The 12,173-nt window shown below is 39.7% G+C and overlaps 1 non-coding gene across 1 annotated transcript; it reads right to left on the bottom strand.

Annotated features, from left to right (window-relative positions):
• Positions 1 to 479: 479 nt before the first annotated feature.
• trnas-gcu (transfer RNA serine (anticodon GCU)) lies at positions 480 to 561 on the bottom strand. The gene has a single exon. It is a non-coding gene; the product is annotated as a tRNA-Ser (tRNA).
• Between the last annotated feature and the right edge of the window lie 11,612 nt (positions 562 to 12,173).

Below are 12,173 nucleotides of genomic sequence, written 5' to 3'. Positions count from 1 at the left end.
ACGCATGTCTGGAAAGAAATAGACTAAAATATTTTTTTTTTAAATGTGCCAATTGAAAAGCTTTGGCGAGCCGCTAGTTTAATAGCCTGCCCTAACCCTTATGTTCAAAAAGAAGAGTTGACAAATAGTTGTGGTATTTTAAGAAATTTAGGAAATGGAATTTCAAAGAAATTCGGTAGGCTTAGAATAATGCTTATCTTAAGGAAGGTTTATGTCACAAATCAGGTGGCGGCTCATGATTCCCACATGGGGAATAAGCTCAAATGGTAGACCGCTTGCTTTGCATGTGAGATGTAATGGTATGCATGTGGTATGGATGGAGCCTTTTCATCATGGAAAAATCAATAACAAAGCCGAGATTTATCTTGAAAATGCAACCTTAGTTAGAAACTTAACAATTGCAAACCCTAAATGTTATGAACAAACAGAGAAGTAAATACATTTGTCCAATAGCTAGAAAGATAGAAAACATTAAAGCCCGATGAGGATGGGATTCGAACCCACGCGTGCAGAACACAATGGATTAGCAGTCCATCGCCTTAACCTCTCGGCCACCTCATCACATCATGACTTGGTTTATTATTATTTTCAAACCATTCGGAATAAAATAGACATAAAAAAATCGAACAAATGTGCTGCAAAAATACAAAGATTGAATGCCAGTAGTTAAAACTGGAATCGCAACATAACAGTTTAAATAAAAGCATTAGTTTATTTTAAAATCACTATGGTCTCAAAAATGTGCATTTTCAGTACCTTAGTTTAGAGTGACCCATTACCTCCCTCTTTGGTACTCAGCATCAAGGGTTGGAAATGGGGGTTGAATCACCAAAATGATTACAGAGCGCGGCCACCGCTGCTGCTCACTACTCCCCTCACCTCCCAGGTGGTAGAACAATTGGATGGGTCAAATGCAGAGGGTAATTTCACCACACCTAGTGTGTGTGTCTGACTATCAGTGGTACTTTAAAGGCTTACTGAAATGATTTTTTTTTTATTTAAACGGGGATAGCAGATCCATTCTACGTGTCATACTTGATCATTTCGCGATATTGCCATATTTTTGCTGAAAGGATTTAGTAGAGAACATCGACGATAAAGTTCGCAACTTTTGGTCGCTGATAAAAAAAAAAAAGCCTTGCCAGTACCGGAAGTAGCGTGACGTCACAAGTTGAAAGGCTCCTCACATTTCCCCATTGTTTACACCAGCAGCTAGAGCGATTCGGACCGAGAAAGCGACGATTACCCCATTAATTTGAGCCAGGATGAAAGATTCGTGGATGAGGAACGTGAGAGTGAAGGACTAGAGTGCAGTGCAGGACGCATCTTTTTTCGCACTGACCGTAGCTTAGGTACAAGCTGGCTCATTGAATTCCACACTTTCTCCTTTTTCTATTGTGGATCACGGATTTGTATTTTAAACCACCTCGGATACTATATCCTCTTGAAAATGAGAGTAGAGAACGCGAAATGGACATTCACAGTGACTTTTATCCCCACGACAATACATCGGCGAAGCTCTTTAGCTACGGAGCTAACGTGATAGCATCGTGCTTAAATGCAGATAGAAACAGAAGAAATAAACCCCTGACTGGAAGGATAGACAGAAAATCAACAATACTATTAAACCATGGACATGTAAATACACGATTAATGCTTTCCAGCTTGGCGAAGCTTAACAATGCTGTTGCTAACGACGCCATTGAAGCTAACTTAGCAACAGGACCTCACTGAGCTATAATAAAACATTAGCGCTCCACCTACGCCAGCTAGCCCTCATCTGCTCATCAACACCCGTGCTCACCTGCGTTCCAGCGATCGACGGAAGGATGAAGGACTTCACCCGATTATCCATGCGGTCGGCGGCTAGCATCGGATAGCGCGTCTGCTATCCAAGTCAAAGTCCTCCTGGTTGTGTTGCTACAGCCAGCCGCTAATACACCGATCCCACCTACAACTTTCTTCTTTGCAGTCTTCATTGTTCATTAAACAAATTGCAAAAGATTCACCAACACAGATGTCCAGAATACTGTGGAATTTTGAGATGAAAACAGAGCTTTTTGTATTGGTTTCAATGGTGTACCAATACTTCCGTTTCAACGATTGACGTCACGCGCATACGTCATCATACATAGACGTTTTCAACCGGAAGTTTAGCGGTAAATTTAAAATTGCACTTTATAAGTTAACCCGGCCGTATTGGCATGTGTTGCAATGTTAAGATTTCATCATTGATATATAAACTATCAGACTGCGTGGTCGGTAGTAGTGGGTTTCTGTTATGTTTTTGGACATCGCAACTTGCCGTAGTTGTAAGCAATGCATGATGGGAACCCGGCTGTTGTGTCGTTGTATGGAAGTGCCGGCTAAAATAAAGACACGCTAAGAAATAGTAGGCCTTTAACTTTTAACTTTTTAACTTTGGTCACAAGGAAGCAATGTGTCACTCTTTGTTGTTGTCATTTTTGGCGTATTGACGAAAAGTAGAAAATGAATCAATATGATATCATTTTAGTGACGAGATTATGTGTGAACATTTGCTGTGTTCACTGTTGCAACCGCGCTTCGAGGTGTGGAGCTGGATGTCATCTCATCCCCGCAGAATTTCACAGAAATTAGTAGCGGCTGAGGCGCCTCAGATCAATCAGGATGAAGAGTAACACACGCACACACCTCTCCCCTTCACATTTTAAAAGCATCGCCCGAGGCGCATTGACGAGACCATTTCGCGGCGCCTCCATTTGTCAAACGTCTTGACGAGAAAAGAGCGGGCCCGATCCCAAAGAACTGTAAAACACCTTCCTGGGTTAATACGAAACACAATAAAAACATTGCCGCCGAGCTTCGTGGAGTTGTGAGGCAGATAAAAATGCAGCGAACACTGTTATCCATCCATCAAACTTATGGACAAAAACAAGTTTAAGTGCTGCAAACCCGACACCCTTTTCCGTCCATCTGATTGCCTTGAAATGTTTTGTCAGGGCCCAATTTGCAAACGCCATTCACTTCGCCACACACATTTTTACCCTCAACGCCAAAGCGTTCAAGCATACCGCTGTTGGAGTGGCAGAGTTTTAGGTTTTCAGGCCATTGGCGAGGTACTTAAGCACGAAGTCCTGAAGCATCTTTTGTTGCTTTTGCAGCCTTTGCGAGTTGAAGAGAACCTCCTCGCGTTGGAGGATTGTTGAGTGGCAGATGTTCCAGGGTGGAGCTTTGCACCAGAGGCTCCTGAACATGTGAAAGATCACCATGAGGCCTCCTGTGCAAAGTGCAAGAGGCGGTCAAGGAGGGAAGGAATGCTTGTGTTTTCGCTCTCAACCCAACCTTAGGAGGTGGGCCCAGCTGTTTGGACGTGGTGTTGCCACTCTATGCACTTTGTATCTACAGGCTAGATACTCTGATGGACTCATTTCCGACCGCTGATTTCACAGAACCCAGGGATGAATTGCATGGATTTAAAGGCCTACTGAAACCCACTACTACCGACCACGCAGTCTGATAGTTTATATATCAATGATGGAATCTTAACATTGCAACACATGCCAATACGGCCGGGTTAACTTATAAGGTGCAATTTTAAATTTCCCACAAAACTTCCGGTTGAAAACGTCTATGTATGATGACGTATGTGCGAGACGTCAATCCTTGAAACGGAAGTATGCGGATACATTGAATCCAATACAAATAGCTCTGTTTTCATCTCAAAATTCCACAGTATTCCGGACATCTGTGTTGGTGAATCTTTTGCAATTTGTTTAATGAACAATGAAGACTGCAAAGAAGAAAGTTGTAGGTGGGATCAGTGCATTAGCGGCGGACTACAGCAACACAACCAGGAGGACTTTGAGATGGATAGCAGACGCGCTATCCGCCAACCTCACCTTGACTTCCTCCGTCTCCGGGCCGCCGACCACATCTATGATCGGGTGAAGTCCTTCGTCGCTCCGTCGATCGCTTGAACGCAGGTGAGCACGGGTGTTGATGAGCAGATGAGGACTGGCATAGGTGGATAGCTAATGTTTTTAGCATAGCTCTGTGAGGTCCCGTTGCTAAGTTACCTTCAATGGCATCGTTAGCAACAGCATTGTTAAGCTTCGCCAGCCTGGAAAGCATTAACCGTGTATTTACATGTCCATGGTTTAATAGTATTGTGGATTTTCTGTCTATCCTTCCAGTCAGGGGTTTATTTCTTTTGTTTCTATCTGCATTTAAGCATGATGTTATCACGTTAGCTTCGTAGCTAAAGAGCTTCGCCGATGTATTGCCGTGGAGATAAAAGTCACTGTGAATGTCCATTTCGTGTTCCAGACTCTCATTTTCAAGAGGATATAGTATCCGAGGTGGTTTAAAATACAAATCTGTGATCCACAATAGAAAAAGGAGAAAGTGTGGAATCCAATGAACCCTTGTACCTAAGTTACGGTCAGAGCGAAAAAAGATACGTCCTGCACTGCACTCTAGTCCTTCACTCTCATGTTCCTCATCCACGAATCTTTCATCCTCGCTCAAATTAATGGGGTAATCGTCGCTTTCTCGGTCCGAATCGCTCTCGCTGCAGGTGTAAACAATGGGGAAATGTGAGGAGCCTTTCAACCTGTGACGTCACGCTATTTCCGGTACAGGCAAGGCTTTTTTTATCAGCGACCAAAAGTTGCGAACTTTATCGTCGATGTTCTCTACTAAATCCTTTCAGCAAAAATATGGCAATATTGCGAAATGATCAAGTATGACCAGGGGCGTGACTAGCTTTTAAGGGGGGGCTTGAGCCCCCCTAAAATAGGCCTAACAACGCCAATGAGTATGACACATAGAATGGATCTGCTATCCCCGTTTGAATAAAAAAAAGTTCATTTCAGTGCGAAATTGATTGGTAAACTAAGAGATTCTGGGAACATACACTTATTGTTGCCAAGGATTGTTTCTGTCTCACTGGAGCACTTTAAAAAGTTCCACACTATTGTTCTGGATTGGTTTGTGTAGAGAAGGGGTGGGATTGGGGTAGGGTTCGGTACAGGGCAATGGTTTGAGTTAGGGTAGGTTTTGGCTCAATTCGAATACCCTTCCTCCCCACTTGTTTTCGCCCTCTCTCCTTGGATTTGCTCGTTCACGTCGATCATGAGGCATTCAAATGATCTGTCGGGCTAATGCACCAGCACTTGCATATTTTTCCCAAAACGTGTCTATGGATGTACTCATTCATCCAGATCATTGTAATCTCAGGGCATTCAATTGACTAGACTGTTTGGTTTGTCTCATCCGAGTAGGCTTCATCAGTTCATGCTTATAGACTTAGATTGTTCAGACCTAGTCTTAGACCAGTGGTTCTTAACCTTGTTGGAGGTACCGAACCCCACCATATGTGCATTCACCGAACCCTTCTTTAGTGAAAAAAAAAAGTTGTTTTTTTTCAAATTCAAGACAAAGTTATATGTTTTTGGTAACACTTTAGTATGGGGAACATATTCTAAGTAACAAAGACTTAATTTAGAGTGTTTTGGACACTAGGGGAACATTTTCTACGTAACAAAGACTTAATTTAGAGTTATTTGGTTAAGGTTAGGGCCAGGGTTAGAGGGTTAAGGTCATAATAAGGCCTTGCCAAATAAGGCATTAATAAGTACTTAATAATGACTAGTTAAGAGCCAATATGTTACTAATTTGCATGTAAATAAGCAACTAATTAATGTTGAATATGTTCCCCATACTAAAGTGTTACCATGTTTTATTACTGGTGCACAAATTGAACCGTGCATGAACATCACCTTGTTCAAAGAACAAAACCAACACAGTGCATAAACTCACAACAAATTACACACCTGCAAATCAGTCCGACTTCTGCTGTTGCCGTATCCGTAATACGCCGATAGGGACAAGTTTTTATTTACACGATGATTCGGGTGTGTCTTGACCTCCGCCGAACCCCTGAGCCCGACTCACCGAACCCCTAGTGTTCGATCGAACCCAGGTTAAGAACCACTGTCTTAGACTATCCCTATCTTTAGCCGTCAGATCTGACCAATCTAAGTCCAAAACTAGATCTGACCAATTTAAGTCAATGAGCATGAATTGATGAAGCCTACTCGGCATAAAGATCCCTATCTTCAGCAGTCAGATCTGACCAATTGAAGTCTAAGACTAGATCTGACCAATCTAAGTCAATGAGCATGAACTAATGAAGCCTACTGAGGTATTGACACCAGCCGCTAGACTAGATCTGACCAATCTAAGTCTAAGACTAGATCTGACCAATCTAAGTCCGTAGCCATGAACTGATGAAGCCTACTTGGATGAGATGCGGTACGTTTTCTAAGACAAACCAAACAGTCCAGTTGCAATCAATTGAATGTCCTGAGATTTGCCCAAAACGTTGTCTTCTTAACGCTCTTCTTCTTACAGTTTTTACTGTCGCTAGGACACATTTCCCAATACTTAGGTCACATTTTCAAAACTCTTCACACAGTGAGCACAACAGAAGTATAAATGGGCTAAACTGAGGATCAATTATCATTGCGTTGGCACAAAATGCATTAAATTACTACATCTTTCAAATTACATCAATTATTTTCTCACTTCGACACAACACCCGCCAAAACTCTGTGTACTTACAGGCCAAATGTTTTCAAAACTGTTAAACTTAAGTTCAAAACAATAACATAGTACAAACTTGAATAAGACAGCAATTTGCTCCAATTCTACAGTAATATTTTAATGAAATATATTTCAAATCGTAAATTAGATGCTATAAAAACAATTGGACAATTCCACCATCCACATGATCAAATGTCCCTGCTGGACGCAATGAATGCCGGATGCCTGGACATATCAGTAGAAGATTGCCAGGGATGGATCAGAAGATTATAACCTAGGTGTATTGCCCTCGATGACATAATATGTGATGTGGATGACAACCTGTGACTGAGTAGATTAGCATTACTACAGTTTTTTCCATTTGCTTACACACAATTTTACTAACTGTGAGTCTTTTTTTCAAAAGATATACACACTTTTCCAAAACACCACATTCAATTTTCTTAATTCCTTAATTATTGGCAAAATGACACACTTTGGTCAAAAGATATGACCATTCATCAAAATAAAGCAAGCATTTTTAAAAATGCAGTTTTATTTTCATCTCACTCACACTGGAGGGAATTACCCAGAACAGTGATACATAAAAAACTATTTTACTATAAGAAATCACATGTTTGGGGCATTTTGCCTGACCTTTTTAGCATATGTGATGAATGATTACTGTAACTTGACAAACTATATTGGTAAATCCATAGCAATCGTCATTGTTTACTTTGAAGTGGGCCTATACGTAAGGACCTAAGGAGAAAGTAAACATATCCTGTAATCTTTTCAAGAACTGCTCAATAAGGATCCTGCAAACTGCAAATATTTATTTTGACCACATTCAGGTAAAGTAACATATCACAGTAGTCAACAATGACATGCAGTACAAATTAAAATCTGAGACAAATAAAAAGGTTTGAAAGAAAATCTGGAGATAAACACAAATTACAGCATAGAGTATAGTATAGCCTACATGTGCAGATTTAGGCAACAGCAAGGTTTGAAAAAAAAATAATCTGGAGATAAAGATGTATGTATCACAATCCTAGTTTGTGTGTAAAGTGTGAAAATCGCAATCGTTATCTGTGAGCAAGATGTGAAAAAGTGTGTGTCACAATTCTTATATGTGTGCAAGATGGGAAGGTGTGTGTAAAGCATTGTGTGTAATATTTCGTAAAAACTGTGAAGCAGAGTCTATACCTAATATTAGGCAAATCTGCACAGTGGTTTTTCATACTGTGTGTAGACTTTGTTAACTGTGTGAAAATTTAAAATTTAGCGTGTAAGCCAGGAGTGTCCAAACTTTTTCCTCTGAGGGCCGCACATTGAAAAATCAAAGCTAGCAGGGGCCATTTTGATATTTTTTTATTTTAAAAACCAATACAATATACTTATGTATAAAACATATACATTTAGGCTTCCACTCAGGCTTGATCCCGGGGACCCCAAAGGGTTTTGGTCCAGAAAATATAAAAAATGTGTCATTATTCAGTATTATTATTTGTGTTATTATTCAAGTTGTTAAATCTCTAGATCAGGGGTGTCCAAACTTTTTCCACTGAGAGCCGCACATTGAAAAATCAAAGCTAGCAGGGGCCATTTTGATATTTTTTATTTTAAAAACCAATACAACATATGTATAAAAAATTCACATTTAGGCTTCCACTCAGGCTTGATCCCGGGGACCCCAAAGGGTTTTGGTCCAAAAAATATTTAAAAAATGTGTCATTATTCAGTATTATTATTTGTGTTATTATTCAAGTTTTTAAATCTCTAGATCAACATTAGGTCTATCTGTCAATATAACATTTTTTAAAGATTTAAATTGTATGCTCTTTTTGTCAAAGAAAACCCTTTTTTTAATGAAAAAAACACAAAATATGCAATATTTTCACCCAATAAAATTTTTAAGTGGGATATTTAAGATTATATAATAATTGGTGCCTTAAAAAGTTCAATAAATCATAACACCATTGATTTTAATTCATTATTATTTTTTGAGCAATGACACTTAAAAACTAATCACACTAAAATTGTGGGGGATCCAAAAGGGTCCTACTCATTAAATTGTTAAAAAATGAATTATATATATATATATTTTTTTTTTTTACTGTTTACTTTTAACACAATAATCTCGAGATCAACTTCAGATCTATCTATCAATTATAAGTTTTATTGCTGTTTATGTTTTTTGTTTGTTCGTTTTAGGCCCTTCTTTAAAAAAAAAAATCAGCTCGTTTTTTTACATGGCAAACACAAAATATGCAACATTTTCCCCAAAAAATATCTCAAAATATTTAATGTGACGTAATTGGAGCCTTGAATAGGTCAATAATTCATAATGACATTGATTTTGATTCATTATTATTTTTTAAAGAAAGAAACAGCCTACATGGCAGCTTTGTGTGATTAGAGTAAACATTGCTACATTTTCTTGTTACATTTCACCTGTTTGCTCTTTAAATACCACTTTTAGGGTTTTTTATTTTTTTTTAATCGTATTTTTTAAATGTGCTGTGGGGCTGTTAAATAATGACCTGCGGGCCGCACTTTGGACACCCCTGGTGTAAGCAATTGGAAACAACTGTATTGTATCTGTAACAGTGGATGGTGTGTATACGGATTATTGTATTTTGGAATTACTCAGTGCAAAAAAAAAAAAAATAATAAAAGACATAAAAAATATTGAAGCATTCTGCATCGTGTTTGATTCATTCCAGTAACATATTGTGGGGGGAGGTGTAGTCAGCGCTGCCTGCAGGAGGAAACGTCACCGCCGCTGTCCATTGGACTGAGGACGAGCACCATCGGGCAGTTGTTATATTTTGCTGTGAATTATAAACAGCGATGTCCTTGTTTTACACAAGAAAACATTGTAAAATGCTACCTGTTGTTAGTGTTTTTTTAGATCATTGTTTTGTGGGTGAAAAAAGTGTGTTCGTTGTCTGTCAACCTTTGTTAGTGTTCTGGAAGAATGAGTTGATTTGAGACATGCATGAAGTGATTTGGTAGTTTTAGTGCCTTTTGAAAGTGAAATGAACTGATGTGACGAACTGAAAGTTGGTTTGGAGAACTGTGTGAAGAGTTTTGAAAAAGTGACCTAAGTATTGGGAAATGAGTCTTAGACTTAGACTTAGACAAACTTTAATGATCCACAAGGGAAACTGTTCTTGAAAGTAAACATGTGTTGCACCTAGGGATGATACTCGAAACCGGTTTTCCCGGTTGTTCAATAAGAAAAGAACCGAGTCCTCGGACTCGAATCCCTTTTTGAGAACCGGTACCCGTTATCGAGACCACTATAGTAAAGAAAAAGAGTTGGTTCTTTATTCGAATCCCTCGGAACGAATCCCATCCCGACCAGAAATGCCCCTTGAGACATCACAAGAATTTACGTCACGTAGCTCAGTCATTAGGCGCAGATAGGGAAAGCAGGAAAAACAATGGAATAATAAAGTTCAAAACAAAAGGTATAATCCAATGAATAACTTTACTGAGAGATTTGAGCAGGGTACAAACACATGACGAACACTTTTACGACCAACCGGAAACATAGCAACCAGGCTAGCAACGCACCTCCTTTACGGCAGCTGTCACAACGTTCTTAAAGCAACCGCAGCACATACATATATATATATACAACATATATGACATCTCCCTTTTTCAACTTTTGTTTTTCTTTCCTTGTAAACAAAACAAAATCACACTGTATATGTGTTGTCTGTCTAATTATAAATAATGCAGACGAGGCGTGTTGGCTGAGTTCTTGACGTTTACTTTCACGGGTGACGACATGCAACAACACTTTTCGGGGCTACCGCGCATGCTCGTCACTCCCGTTGCATGCTGGGTAGTGTAGTCGTTATATTCCCTAGCTCATAACATCACATCTTTCCCCCTATAAAGAAAGATTTTAACTCAATAAAGTGTATTTCTTTTTTTAGCTTTAACTTTTCATTTTTTAGCATTGTAACCACATTTGCAAACAACTTTTCTCTTCATAGAATTTTCTTTCAATAAAGAAATAAAGTGCAAAAATGTCAAAGCATCATAACAAACAGTTATGTCAAATAGCAGCAGAAGTGCACTTTTTGGAGAGCTGTATTATTTTCAGTTTTGTGCCCAAGGGACTGATTTTATTTAACACTATAGTATTATTTATACACATATAGTGATCACAGAGACAGGTTGTTTGTGTGTTACTGTATATATTTGTTTTTCTGAAAAATCCCATTTAATATACTTTGGGTAACAACAATCAATATATATATATATTTATTTTTTTTATTTTTTTTAGGGGGGTAACAGTCAATATTTATTTATTTATTAGATTTTATTTTATTCTTATATAATAAAAGTGAGATTTTGTTAAACCAAATATTGTGTGTTTTTTTCCATATACAACAACCTATCTGGACTCGATAAGAGAATCGATAAGGAATCGGTTCGATAAGAGGATTCGATAATAGGCTCGAACTCGATAATTTCTTATCAAACATCATCCCTAGTTGCACCTGCCTTACGTCAGTGCCAGCAAACAGCGAGAATTGATGACGTAGCGAATGCAGGAATGCATAGAGGCATATTTTCAATACTTCACCATGGCACTAGATGCTAGAGCCAAGTGGGTGGGTCAAGTAGAAGGGGGTGGAGGGGGAGAGACTTTTGACAAGAACAAGAAAGTTTGATCATATTGTGCCTATACTGGCTCACCTGCACTGGGTTCTTGTGCACTTAAGATGCGACTTTAAGGTTTTACTACTTACGTATAAAGTACTACACGGTCTAGCTCCATCCTATCTTGCTGATTGTATTGTACCATATGTTCCGGCAAGAAATCTGCGTTCAAAGAACTCCGGCTTATTAGTGATTCCCAGAGCCCAAAAGAAGTCTGCGGGCTATAGAGCGTTTTCTATTCGGGCTCCAGTACTATGGAATGCCCTCCCGGTAACAGTTAGAGGTGCTACCTCAGTAGAAGCATTTAAGTCCCATCTTAAAACTCATTTGTATACTCTAGCCTTTAAATAGACCCCCCCTTTTAGACCAGTTGATCTGCCGTTTCTTTTCTGCTCTGCCCCCCTCTCCCTCGTAGAGGGGGGGGGGGGGGGGGGGGGGCACAGGTTCGGTGGCCACGGATGAAGCGCTGGCTGTCCAAAGTCAGGACCCGGGGTGGACCTGTGCATCAGTTGGGGACGTCTGCGCTGCTGACCTGTCTCCGCTCGGGATGGTCTCCTGCTGGCCCCACTATGGACTGGACTCTCACATTATGTTAGATCCACTATGGACTGGACTCTCACAATATTATGCTCGATCCACTCGACGTCCATTGCACCGGTCGCCCTGGGGGGGTGGGGGGGTGGGGGGTGGGTGGGTGGGGGGGGACGGGGGGGGGGATTGGGGGGGGGCGCATTGTCCCAATGACTTGAGTTTTTCCTTGCCCTGATGTGGGATCTGAACCGAGGATGTTGTTGCGGCTTGTGCAGCCCTTTGAGACACTTGTGATTTAGGGCTATATAAATAAACATTGATTGATTGACATACTGTATATACATATATATATATACATATATATATATATATATATATATATATATATA

Source organism: Entelurus aequoreus, linkage group LG03, assembly GCF_033978785.1.
Source record: "Entelurus aequoreus isolate RoL-2023_Sb linkage group LG03, RoL_Eaeq_v1.1, whole genome shotgun sequence".
In the NCBI taxonomy this organism is placed as follows: domain Eukaryota; kingdom Metazoa; phylum Chordata; class Actinopteri; order Syngnathiformes; family Syngnathidae; genus Entelurus; species Entelurus aequoreus.
This window is presented reverse-complemented; position numbering and strand designations above follow the sequence as displayed.